Consider the following 10979-nt stretch of genomic DNA (forward strand, 5'->3'; position numbering starts at 1 on the left):
TTCGTGCTGGGTCATCTTGATCTGACCCAGTCACTTCCGTAGTCTTGAATGTCACTGAGATGATAGCTCTGCTGTCGACAGGGCCGAGAGACGAGAGTAAAAATTGAAAGGGGAGGGTGAGTGAGGAGTTCCTAGGTGAGTCACTTCCTTCCCCATCCGCCCACGGAGAGCCGATGAATCGGCACAGACTCCGGCAGCAGCCTTTTAACGCCCGAGGTGTTAGTCACCCAGCAGTCACCTCTTGGAAGCGGCCGTCCGCAGGCTCGTGTCACGGGGCGCTCGCCGCCGGCAGGGGAAAACAAAAACAAAACCCGCCCTTCCCTAGAAGTTATCCTGTTGGCCTTTCCGGCCAATTATCCCTGCTCGTCTCCCGGACAATGTAGCCGTGCATCCGGGACTCGCTCCGCCGTCTTCGGGGGTGATAAGGCATTGGCGATTTTCAAGCGCTGCTCCTCTCCGTGCTCCTGCTCCGGCTCTTGCCAGAGATGGCCTGTTTTATTTTTAGCTCAGAACAGAACAGACCCCGTTTGATTTGCATTTTCCGTGCAGGCTCAGCAAACGCCTGCGCTGGCTGTCTCGGATTTTAATTGCTTCCAAGATGAAATGGACTTTTCTTTGGCTCTACTGAGTTTTGTACCGGTAACCCCCCTCCCCCCCCCCTCCCCCACCTCCTCCCCACCCTCTGTGCAGTTCTTAACAAGGTGTGTCGTTAAGGTTAAGGGATTTCGAGTAAATTAACCGACTTCTTCAGGAACCACAGAAGGAGTCAAGTCCAGAGCCCCCATCCAGCTCCGGACCTCAGCGCTGGCCTTCGGTGGTTCGCTTTATTGCTCGTAAAAGACGCCACGTGAAACCTGGCCTTGTTGTAGAGAGGGTCGTGGAAGCCTAGGTTGACCCAGCGCCGCGTTCTTCCTGGTCACAGCGGAGGCCTTCTTTCCTCTGAAATGGCCTTGACCTTTGCTGTAAAACGAGCTCCTAGAATCTCTGACAGCTAACGATTTGCCACTGGGTCCCCCAGGCGCTGTGCTGACGAGGCGTTTAGGCAAACTCCCCTGTGCAGGCAGATGCGGGTGTAGCTCCTTCACCCTCTCTTCCAGTGTGAAGGTTGCAGTTTGGCACAAAAGCAGGGGCAGAAGAATATCCCAAATGTGAAAGGCTTCCCCGCTGCTAATCTGCTTAATCCACAGCGAGGTTCGGTCTCCTCTGGTTTGACGTTGCGATGGCACTGGGAGGACAGAATTGAAAACCATAGGTGAAGCTGCACCAGTGCCCAGTCACAGGCTCGTACAGGGAGAAGTTAAGTAACAGGGTTGTACGCCGGCCGGCGCTTCAAGATTCCCAGGATACAGGATCGGAGAACGTTTTTGTTGAGGTTTCGTTGCACGTGTTCACAATTTACCTGAAGGGCTGGTGGAGGTCCAGCTGAATTGGGCTTGCCATGCTTTTAGCTACCAGCCCTCTGTGTCTCCGTGTGATGCCACATACCGAGCCGTAGGCTCCCCCCCCCAACAGAGAGCCTCCTGACGTACCTGTAGGCTCACTTTCAGGGAGGCGTGGCCTCTCCACTTGTCACATTAGGAGTTCAGATACGTGGGGCCTGGTCAGCTCTGACAAGTACAAAGCAGAAAGATTTCCATGTCCATTTGCTTTCAACTGTGATTGTGATGCCGCAGTGGAGCGGCTGCTCAGCTTACATTTCCTCCGGCTCACAAGAGGCATAACAAGAAAACGAAGAGGAAGTTGGAGCAGCAGTTGGGACTGCTGTGCCGTGAGCTCGAGGTGCTATCCTGCAGCACCCAGGTAGGAAAGTAATTGGACTGTAGACTGCAGGATGTGTGACACGGGCTTTATAGCCACATTACCAGCACGGCTAAGAATCTATCCTCTAGATTCTCGCCCCAGAGGAGATTAAAGATTTGTCTTGGTTTAAATGTCAACGGGGAGTGTGCTAGTTCCTTTTTTATTCATGTGTCATTTGCTCTGCTACAACCCCCCCCCTCCCCTTCTCGCCGCGAGGGGCGTTGGTGAGCGTCCGTTGGGGCAAAGCACACACCCTCTGCCTCCATTTTAAAGGCCTGCAGTAGGAAAGCTGTGGGCTTTGCTATCTCTGTGCAGGTTCTTCTCTGTTGATGAAATCGCGCACATCTGGTGTGGCAGTTATGACCAGAAAGCCATGGGCTTTGATATCTCTGTACAGTGTCCTCTCTGCAGAAGAAATCGCACGTCTGGTGTGACAGTTGCGATCTGAAAGCCCTCTGCTTTGCTATCTGTGTGCAGGTTCCTCTCTGTGGAAGAAATCGCACACATGTGATGTGGCAGTATTGAACAGGAAGCCCTGGGCTTTGCTAGCAGTACTCTGTGGAAGAAATCACACCCGTCAGGTGTGGCAGCTGTGATCAGAAAGCTCTGGGCTTTGCTATAACTGTACAGTGTCATCTCTGAGGAAGAAATCACAAGTCTGGTGTGACAGTAGTGACCTGAAAGCCCTGGGCTTTGCCATCTGTGTGCAGGTTCCTCTCTGTGGTTGTAATCCCACATGTCTGGGGTGGCAGTAGTGACTTATTCCCAGGAAGGGCTCTGTATTTATTGTTCAGCCCTGACGTCTTTCTGTTCCTCATTGTATGTTTTTTTGTTAGTCTTATATGTCATCCTATTTTGCTAGTTTTACGCCAGGAGCAGCCGAACCTCTAGGGGAACACGGTGATAATCTAGGAGGTCCCTAAAAATGCAGAGAAGGTTTTCACCCCGGGTTGTGAAAAACGCGCTTTCTTGCAGCAGATGTGCTGTGAACAGGCTCCAAGGAGCACGTTCTTGTGCTGCTATTTGTTCATACACTGTCTTGCAAAACAATTTGGTCCTTTGCCCAGTTTTATAACATTTTTTGCTTTAAAGCTTGCAGTCACGGCACTTTGATGTACACGTTCATATTTATGTACACAACCCACTCAATGCATTCAAAGCAAAAAACAGAACAATAAAGTAAATAGGTAAATAGGGGCACCCTCATAAAGCTCTAAATACTTTTGCAATGAACTGTCAATGCGCCTGTTCAAATTTTTCTTTTATCACATCTACAGTTAAACTTCCCGTTTTTAAATGTCTTTATATTTCCGCTGGGGCAGTTGGTGTGTGGAATGACTTTCGTCTTTAAACCTCGGGCCTTTCCTTCTGCTGAGAAACATCTCCTTCAGCCATGGTCAGCCTGCGGTTTTATGTCATGAGCCCCATTATCGTTTAGCTGCTGCTTGTGCCGAAGGCAGATGGGGTCCTTCTTTCAAACGTCTGCCCAGTGCCCGTTTGCACAGCCGGGGTGCAGCAGTCGTAAAGATTCATAGATAAAAATTAAAATCCCCCAAGCAAAAGGCCTCGAGTCTAACTGTGGTCTAATAAAGACTTCCAAAGGATCAGCTACAAATGGACACGCAAATCCTCGTGTCCTTTCTCTGCCCCACCAGTACAAATGTGACCCTGTTCTTCGCTGGGTGTGCAGTGTCCCCTCTGCCGAAGTAATCGCACACGTGTGTGCGTGGCAGTAGTGATCAGAAAGCCCTGTGCTTTGTTATAACGGTGCAGTGTCTCCTGCGGAAGGAATCGCACACCTGGTGGGCCAGTAGTGATTGCAGCCTGGCGAGAGGACACGGCAGCTCTCGGTGTCGGCCTCCCTCAGGTGGTATTCTGTGCGGCAGTGCCCACGCAGAAGCAGGTGCCACTGCAGAGTCAGGGCAGGTCCTGTTGGCCCAGCAGCTCTGTAGACGAGCGACGGGCTGCACAGCAGGGTGTGTCTTAGTGGTGAGCGACTGGGGACTGCTCTTCTGTGCAGGCGCTACAAATAACTGCAGCACGGCAGTGAAATCGCCAGCATTTATCAGGTTAAAATTGGGTTTGAATGGTTTATTATTTTTTTCTAAATGTGCCTGATTAGAATAATAAGTCTCTACTAATGTCGCTGTGAACCTCTGCTGCTCTGTTAGGGGATACTCCTGTAGCAAGTTGGTCCACCTCCAGCTACCTTGTGCCGCCATATTGAATCCCATTAGATAATCGTGAGCTTCACACGTGTCCGTGGAGCTGCGATACAACCCAGCCTGCAGACGCCAGTGTGCTCAGCATTTCGGTTCCTTCTTGCAGAATGAATCCCTCTTGCTGTTGGTGTTAATTTTCTTCCCGTATTGACCAGTGCCTTAACAGAACGCCTTCTTCTGAGTCTTCTATTGCTCTCAGTGGCGCTGCAGATGAAGGTGGCACAACAACCATACCTCTGACACCTTCTTTTCCACAGTGCAGCACGCAGGGAAAGGCCTGACTGCTGATTTATAATTTAACATTACTTGATTAACCCTATACAATTTCATGCATTAGGAATTTGTCTTTTCGCATACCCCAGCTTGCTCTCCATGAGACACACAGACACAGACAGGGAGAGAGCCTGGGGTCAGAGCACAGGGTCAGCCATTGTACAGCGCCCCTGGAGCAGTTGGGGTTAAGGGCCTTGCTCAGGGGCCCAACGGAGTAGGATTCCTCTGCCGGCTGCAGGATTTCAACCGGCACCCTTCCAGCCACAGGCGCAGATCCTTAGTCACAGAGCCACCGCTCCGCCCATTTACAGATGTTGGGAAACATGGGATGCATCTCCTGCTGGGTCTCTCCTGTGTAACATTTTATAAAGACACCATGGATTATACTGTTGGGATCTTAGCAGTCCTTTTAGAAAGGAGATCCTCTGGATAGAGCATCGAGGGCCTTTACAACATGTCCGTACGGTATGTAAAGAATCCAGTCTGGCTTTTCTGTGGGCCTTCACGCTGCTTGGTTTGTCCTTCAAGTGCTGTGCGCTTGAGAAGGCTCCCCGGCTGCTGTGTGCCGTGACCTTCACCCGGTCTATCAGCTCACCCCTGCTGGGTCCAGGGGTGCTGGGTGCGGGGAGGTGCGATTAGCGCGCTGATAGATGACGAGGAGGTAGAAGCGTCGAGGCCAGCAAGGCTGAGGCCGACTGAGTCGACTCTCGCGGCAAGGACACCCTCCGCCGTCTCCAGTTAAGATGCGAGATCGCTCTAAAATCGGTGCCACATTGCCATGCTTGTATCATGACGTGTAGGATTGTGTGCGGTCTCCTGCAGCAGAGCCTTGTCTTACAGGGGCACATGCTGAGGAGGAGCGAGGCACTTTTATTGTGATGCTTCATCGTAAAAATACAGAACTGAATTCCACTCGGGTCTGAATGAAAGTTTTGCTTTGGAACTTAATTGCTGCAGAATCCAGGCAGAGAGGAGTTTGCAGAAAGGTCTTCAACTTTTCTGTCTTCAGTTTTGTCAGCCCCTAGTGCCAGAGGTGAGGGGGTTCCTTTTTCGTTTGGAAGGACCACAATCTTTCACCCTGTATATGGGATGCAGGATAACATCTGGGCAGCTGTGCTTCTTGAGGTGGTCACCTGCCAAGAGAGCGCGGGAGATCTGTGGGAGCAGTCTGCTCAGGCCCACTGCTGTCAGATTTAGCAGCAGGCACCAGTCTGGAGAAGCTGAGTCCAGCTTGTGCTTCTCAGTTCTTTTCAGATTCCTTGCCTCCCCACCTCACCTTTTGCAAGCAGGCCTTACACACTCATGAGCCATGTGCATCGTAGGAGAGGCATCTGAAAGACTCTCGTGCAACTGCTTCTTAGGGTGACCAGATGGCTGTACTGGTCTGCTGGTGACAAATTGGGGTGAGCATGTGTAGGTTAGTGTAAATGATAAAAAGGGGGGATACCAGGGACATGAAAGGGTATTAGTCACTGATGACCTTTTCTGGTGACGAGGAAAAAAAATCTACTTTCCTTAAAATATATTACTAAATGCTCCATGGCCAATGGGCCAGCCTAACTGGGATGTGGGACCAAGAATATAGTGCCAAATAATCCTGCAAAACCATCTTATTTTTGGCAATTTCTAATTTGCTTGCAGTAAACGCAAATCAGGACACCATATGGCTGACGTTTGTGTGGAACAGTCCTTCCCCTTTCCCCATGAGGGCTGTGTGGAAAAGGACCCCTGTCCTCCTCCCTCACACAGCGAGCGCAGCAGGTGAATGCTTGGCTGCTGCTGATCGAAACGATTCCCTTTGCGGGAAGTATTCACTGTGGCCTGCAGGAAAATGGGCTGAAAGAGAGTGACCTTCACAGCACAACAAAAGGCAAGCACACAAGACAGCGGGGTGAAGGGGGAGGCAGCCATGCTGTGCTGAGCCCTGAGCTGCTGACATCCATATCTCTGTTGCTCTGTACCTTCGGAGAGGCGTCCCCGCACAGTCTTGTGTGGGCCTGGGGAAGCAGGGTCCAGTCAGGGACCTGTGAGTGCCTGGGGAACAGATCCCAAGGAGGAGGCCCTGCGCTCTGCCTTTAAATCTTTTGGGAGCGCAATGGGCGAGAGGGCCGCAGCTCTTGTGCAGGTAAAGCATCTGGCTCGACTCGTGCGTGTTGAGTAATTTCGTTTTGGGAGTGGATCGTTAAGGTGTCATCATTGCTTTTTTTTGCCAGATCGCCTTAGGGAAACGAACAGGAGGTGAAACTCGAGAACCGAGACGATCAATCGGGTTAGTTTGAGCACACCCCCTTCCACAGGGATGCCGATTGGCGTTTGTTTGCGGCTCCAGCAGAGCCGCGCCCGCACCCTGGGGTGGTCCGTCTCGTTCCGGTCGGACCAGGGAGCCCTGGCGATCGCCCCGCCCTGCCCTTGACTTAAGTCGCGTCTCGTTCCCGCTTCTCTCGGGGTCTCCCTCTGTCCGAGAGCGGGGGTGCGCGCTCTGCTCCCTTAACCTGAAGGCAGTTAGGCGGTAAAGAGCGTCTCGGCGTGCTTCGCTTTATTTGGAGCTGGCGGGTGCAGCTGGCCTGTCTGGAAACGAGGGAGATGGCGTCGCTGCAGGTGAAAGACGGCGAGCAGCAGGCATGCTGATGTCTTACTGTTGCAGAAGTGCTCTCGCACACAAGGAATACCGGGGTGCTGTCGTGCTTGTATTGGGAGTGAGAGTTTGCTGTGCTGCTCTAAGTGCGTCTCGGTGATCTGGGCTTTCAAGGACAAACAGAAAGGCTGCAGATTGCTGCTCACCTGGTGCACCGATTTCTCGTGGGGGGGGTGATGCTGTCAGCGTGATGACTCCAGTGCACTTCGAGCACATTAGGATTGCTTTTCAAGGTGCTATATAAAACAGTCAGCTGTTATTCCACCACCTCTTCGAGCACAGTGGGTTCCTACAGATGGGTGAGGCGGGACTGGTGAAAGTCTGGGCTGCAGTCATCGCAGGATCATCGCATCACTTTCAATAACCGCTGATCCTAGTCAGTCTCATGGCGGCCCGAAGACTATCCTGGGAAGCACCGGGCGCAGGGCGGGATAAACGTTTTTTCCTCCCGGTTTCTCTCAATAATCCAAAAACGTACTGGTAGGTTAACTGGCTTTTGGGACCGTCGGCCCTACAATGAACTGGAGTGGAAGAGACAGTTCATTGAACCCAGGACCCCAACACTGAGCGGCAGCAGTGCTAACGACTGCGCTGCCGCGTTGCCCAGAGGGGGGTCACAGTGATGTTGTTCATCTTCCCTGGTGTTTCTGTTTTGTTTGTTTGTCCCCTCTATGTGTCTATAAAGCTGGTTGGTCTGTCCAGCTCATAGTGTTGAACATTTTGACCCTAGGGCAGTGAAATCTGGGGTGACATCACCGGCGTCCGCCTTGGGGATGCGTGCAGGCCGTTGTGGGCAGTGGACAGGGGTCACACGGAGCCTCTGTGGTTGTGCCCGATGACCATGTTCCCATGCATCTTGGTCCTGCCTGGACTTCCGTCGCGCGTCGCTGCTCCCCGAAACATGGCCACCCTACCCTCGTCGATTGTTTCCCAGTGTGTTCGCTGGCAGCCGGTCGGCTCCGCAGGTTATTGCTGCAGACATTCCAGTCTCTGATTCTGCTTATTATATGTGCACAACTGTTCTTGTGTGCAGTGTTTTTTTTTCCCCAAAGAACGAAGTGCACCCCCGTGTGTGTGTGTGGTATATCTTGAAGCAGCATTGCTGTGGGCTCAGCAGGCTGGCTTCGGGCACAAGTTTTCCCTGGGGCACGGCTTTCAGCAGAACTGTGAGCCCCCGTCCCCCACCCCCCGCCTCCCCTCTCTTCCTTGCATCCCGTGTCCGGCCTCTCTTCGCCAGGGCGCCTTCCCCGGTGGCGTGTGCCAGGCGTATGCCAGACTGGACCCCCCCAAAGTCTCAAAAGCAGCCAGAGGTTTTTCAGATGGGCTGCAGCAAGAGCTCTCAGTCTGCAGGATGTGACTGCTGTGGGAGAGATCAGCACGTTTCCTGCAGCTGGCTGCTTTGTCTGTGTGTGTGTGTGTGTGTGTGTGTGTAGTCAAAACCACAAACCCCAGACCTCAATTACTTAAGCTTTTACCTCTGAATTCTTTCCAATCCTGGGGCTGCTCTGACCGAGCCAGTGGCTGACAGCTCAAGTGATGCGAGATGAAAACCTTTAGGGGGTAATAAGAGACGATGACAGCTGAGTTAACTATAGTGTTTGCCTTTTCTGTATTTTTACCATGGAAATGCATCAGCAGATGCTGGATTCATCATGCGTGTCGCTTGTCTTTTTGAGTGTGAATGCAGTCTTCCACACTGTTCTGCATCTATTTTTCCACTCGTTAATAGTAATTTATTGGTCTTCTGTATTTTGATAAATTTAGAAGTGTTCTGTACCAACATTCTGTTCATATTCCGTCTTTAATTTCTTAATTATCTATATCCATAATTGTAATGATTTTGGCACAGTGGCTTGTGGTGTGTATATATAGAAGAAATGCGTATTTTTCTCTGTCTCAAGGCAGACAAGTTTACCTGTGAAAACGGGGTAGTTAACATACAAATTTTCACATGCATAGGAGGAAAATCGTTTTTTTTTTTTGCTGTTCATGGCAAGCTTTGTTTGCATTATGAGCTTGTTTTAGTATAAGCAGTGGGAAGTGGTCATGTGGAAAAGAATGGGCAGCAACTTCCTCCTCCGATGGGCCGACAATAACAAATCTTCGCCATCGGACTTGTCGCTGGTTAGAAATGACCTGGCTGTCAATCCCACCGTCACGTCCGATAAAGTCTGGACATTTCTTCCTCGCTTGAATCCCACAAGAAAATCCTTCTCCCGACTTGTTTGGAGTGAGGTTACTAGAAAATCAAGATTTTTAAAAGCTGTTTATAAAAAGAACAGGCCTGCCCATATTACACTTTCTGTGAGCGCTTTTTCGAGGACAGTGAGGGGGCGTGGTGGGGAGTGAGGGTGTGCGTTGAGGGGGCGGGGCGTGGTGGGGAGTGGGAGTGTGGTGTGGTGGGGAGTGAGGGAGTACAGGGGCTTGGTGACGAGGGTGAGCGGGGTGTGCAGGGAGCTGACGTAGACCAGCAAATGTTAGGATCACCCCAGCAGCAGCAGCAGCAGCATACGGCCAGCCTTGTCGATTGAGCGTGCCACCATTACACAACTGGCCCCGACCTGTGGGGTTCCCTATGGGGCAGATCTGTCTCCCCCCGAAGGGTTTCCCTGGGTTTCTCTGTCGTGTGCCTGTTCCAGCTGGGCAGCCATGTGACCACACACTCGCCGTCAACGCTGTTAAAGCTGATAAACTCTCAAGGCCAAGCAGAGACCCGTTGGAGATCCGAGCTAATTAACGGCAGCCAGTTGCTTGGGATTTCATCATCTCCAAATCTGTTTAGCTCGAGGGGGGTGTCAGCCTCCCAGGTTGGATCAAGTCGGTGAATAATAAGCAGGAGCTAGATAGTTGCAGGCGCAGCTGATTTTCATTGCCGTGAATGAGCTCAGTAACACAGCTGTAGTGTCAGTCCCCGTGCAGCTCAGTCACTGAGGAAGGAGTTCTCCTGGGACGCAGCACGTGTTTTGTTGGAAAAATAACTGGCCTTTTTTTTTTTTCCCCCACAATTTTTGTATATGTGTTAAGGCTGTCAAAGGAAAATAGTTTTCTCCTTTTCTTTTGAATGATACCGGAAGCTCTTGGGAGCTGCTGAGTTAGTTGGCCGATGATGGTTGCTGCTCTGGAAAGCGTGCAGGTATTTCAGGAAAGGACAGGCTGCTGCAGTGGCGTCCTTGGAAGCTGGCTAGTTGTAAGGTGCTCTGTCCCCCTACTGTCTCGGGATGATTCAGAACCGGACGTCCCGTTCCCAATCCCTTGATAAAGTCCCCTCTGGAAGGTCGTTGTGCAGAACAGGAGCCGAGGTCAGGAGGTAAACTTCAAGGAGAGGAGGCTGAGTGGCGGCCCGGACGATGATCGGTCGGTGGCGGCGCTGTTTGGTGTTCAAAACAGGCCTGTTTCTGACCTCGCCCCGGAGGCAGGGCTGTCGGCTCGTTTTCCTGTGCGCAGCTCGAGGCGTGGCAGTGAGATCGAAAGTGGCACGCGGCTCGTTCACGGTGCAGTCCTCCAAGATCAGAGGGCCTGCAGCAATGGCTGAGACTGCTGGGTGTCCCTGGACTCTCGTCCTGCAGCGGACCTGCAGCAAGGCATTAAAGAAGGAGCTAAGTATGTTTTAAGTAAAGGTGGATTCTCTGAGGATGAGTTTTGTCAATATTTTTTGTTACTATTAAAAGTGCATATAGTTCACCAGTAAAAAAAAAATGATTCTCAAAGAAGTCAGCTCTCGGTTCTAAACCGATGTATCACATGTGCCCACTGGAGAGGCACACAGAGAGGAGAGATCCTTCAGACAGCGTTCTCAGGTTTTGCACACCATGCACAGGCAGTATTTTACAAAACAGACTGCACCAGATTTCCCAAGATATCCTCAGTCATCTCTGAAACCCATCCAAGACAGGAGACTTGCCCCGCGAGCAGCAGTGTCGGGGCTCACGGGCCACTGCTTCCGGAAAGAGCAGGGAGCGCTTCTGTCAGGAAGAGAGGGGATTGGAGTGACGGGAGTGTAGCAGAGGGCAGCCGGCTGGCGAGGGGGCTGCCAGCGCAGGGAACACCAC

At 51.8% G+C, this 10979-nt stretch overlaps 1 protein-coding gene across 3 annotated transcripts in view; it reads left to right on the forward strand.

Annotated features, from left to right (window-relative positions):
- The window catches only part of pwwp2a (PWWP domain containing 2A), a 36016-nt gene that overhangs the window by 5210 nt on the left and 19827 nt on the right, over positions 1 to 10979 (forward strand). The window lies entirely within an intron of this gene.

The sequence above is a fragment of the Lepisosteus platostomus genome, chromosome 13 (genome assembly GCF_059453375.1).
Source record: "Lepisosteus platostomus isolate fLepPlt1 chromosome 13, fLepPlt1.hap1, whole genome shotgun sequence".
In the NCBI taxonomy this organism is placed as follows: Eukaryota; Metazoa; Chordata; class Actinopteri; order Semionotiformes; family Lepisosteidae; genus Lepisosteus; species Lepisosteus platostomus.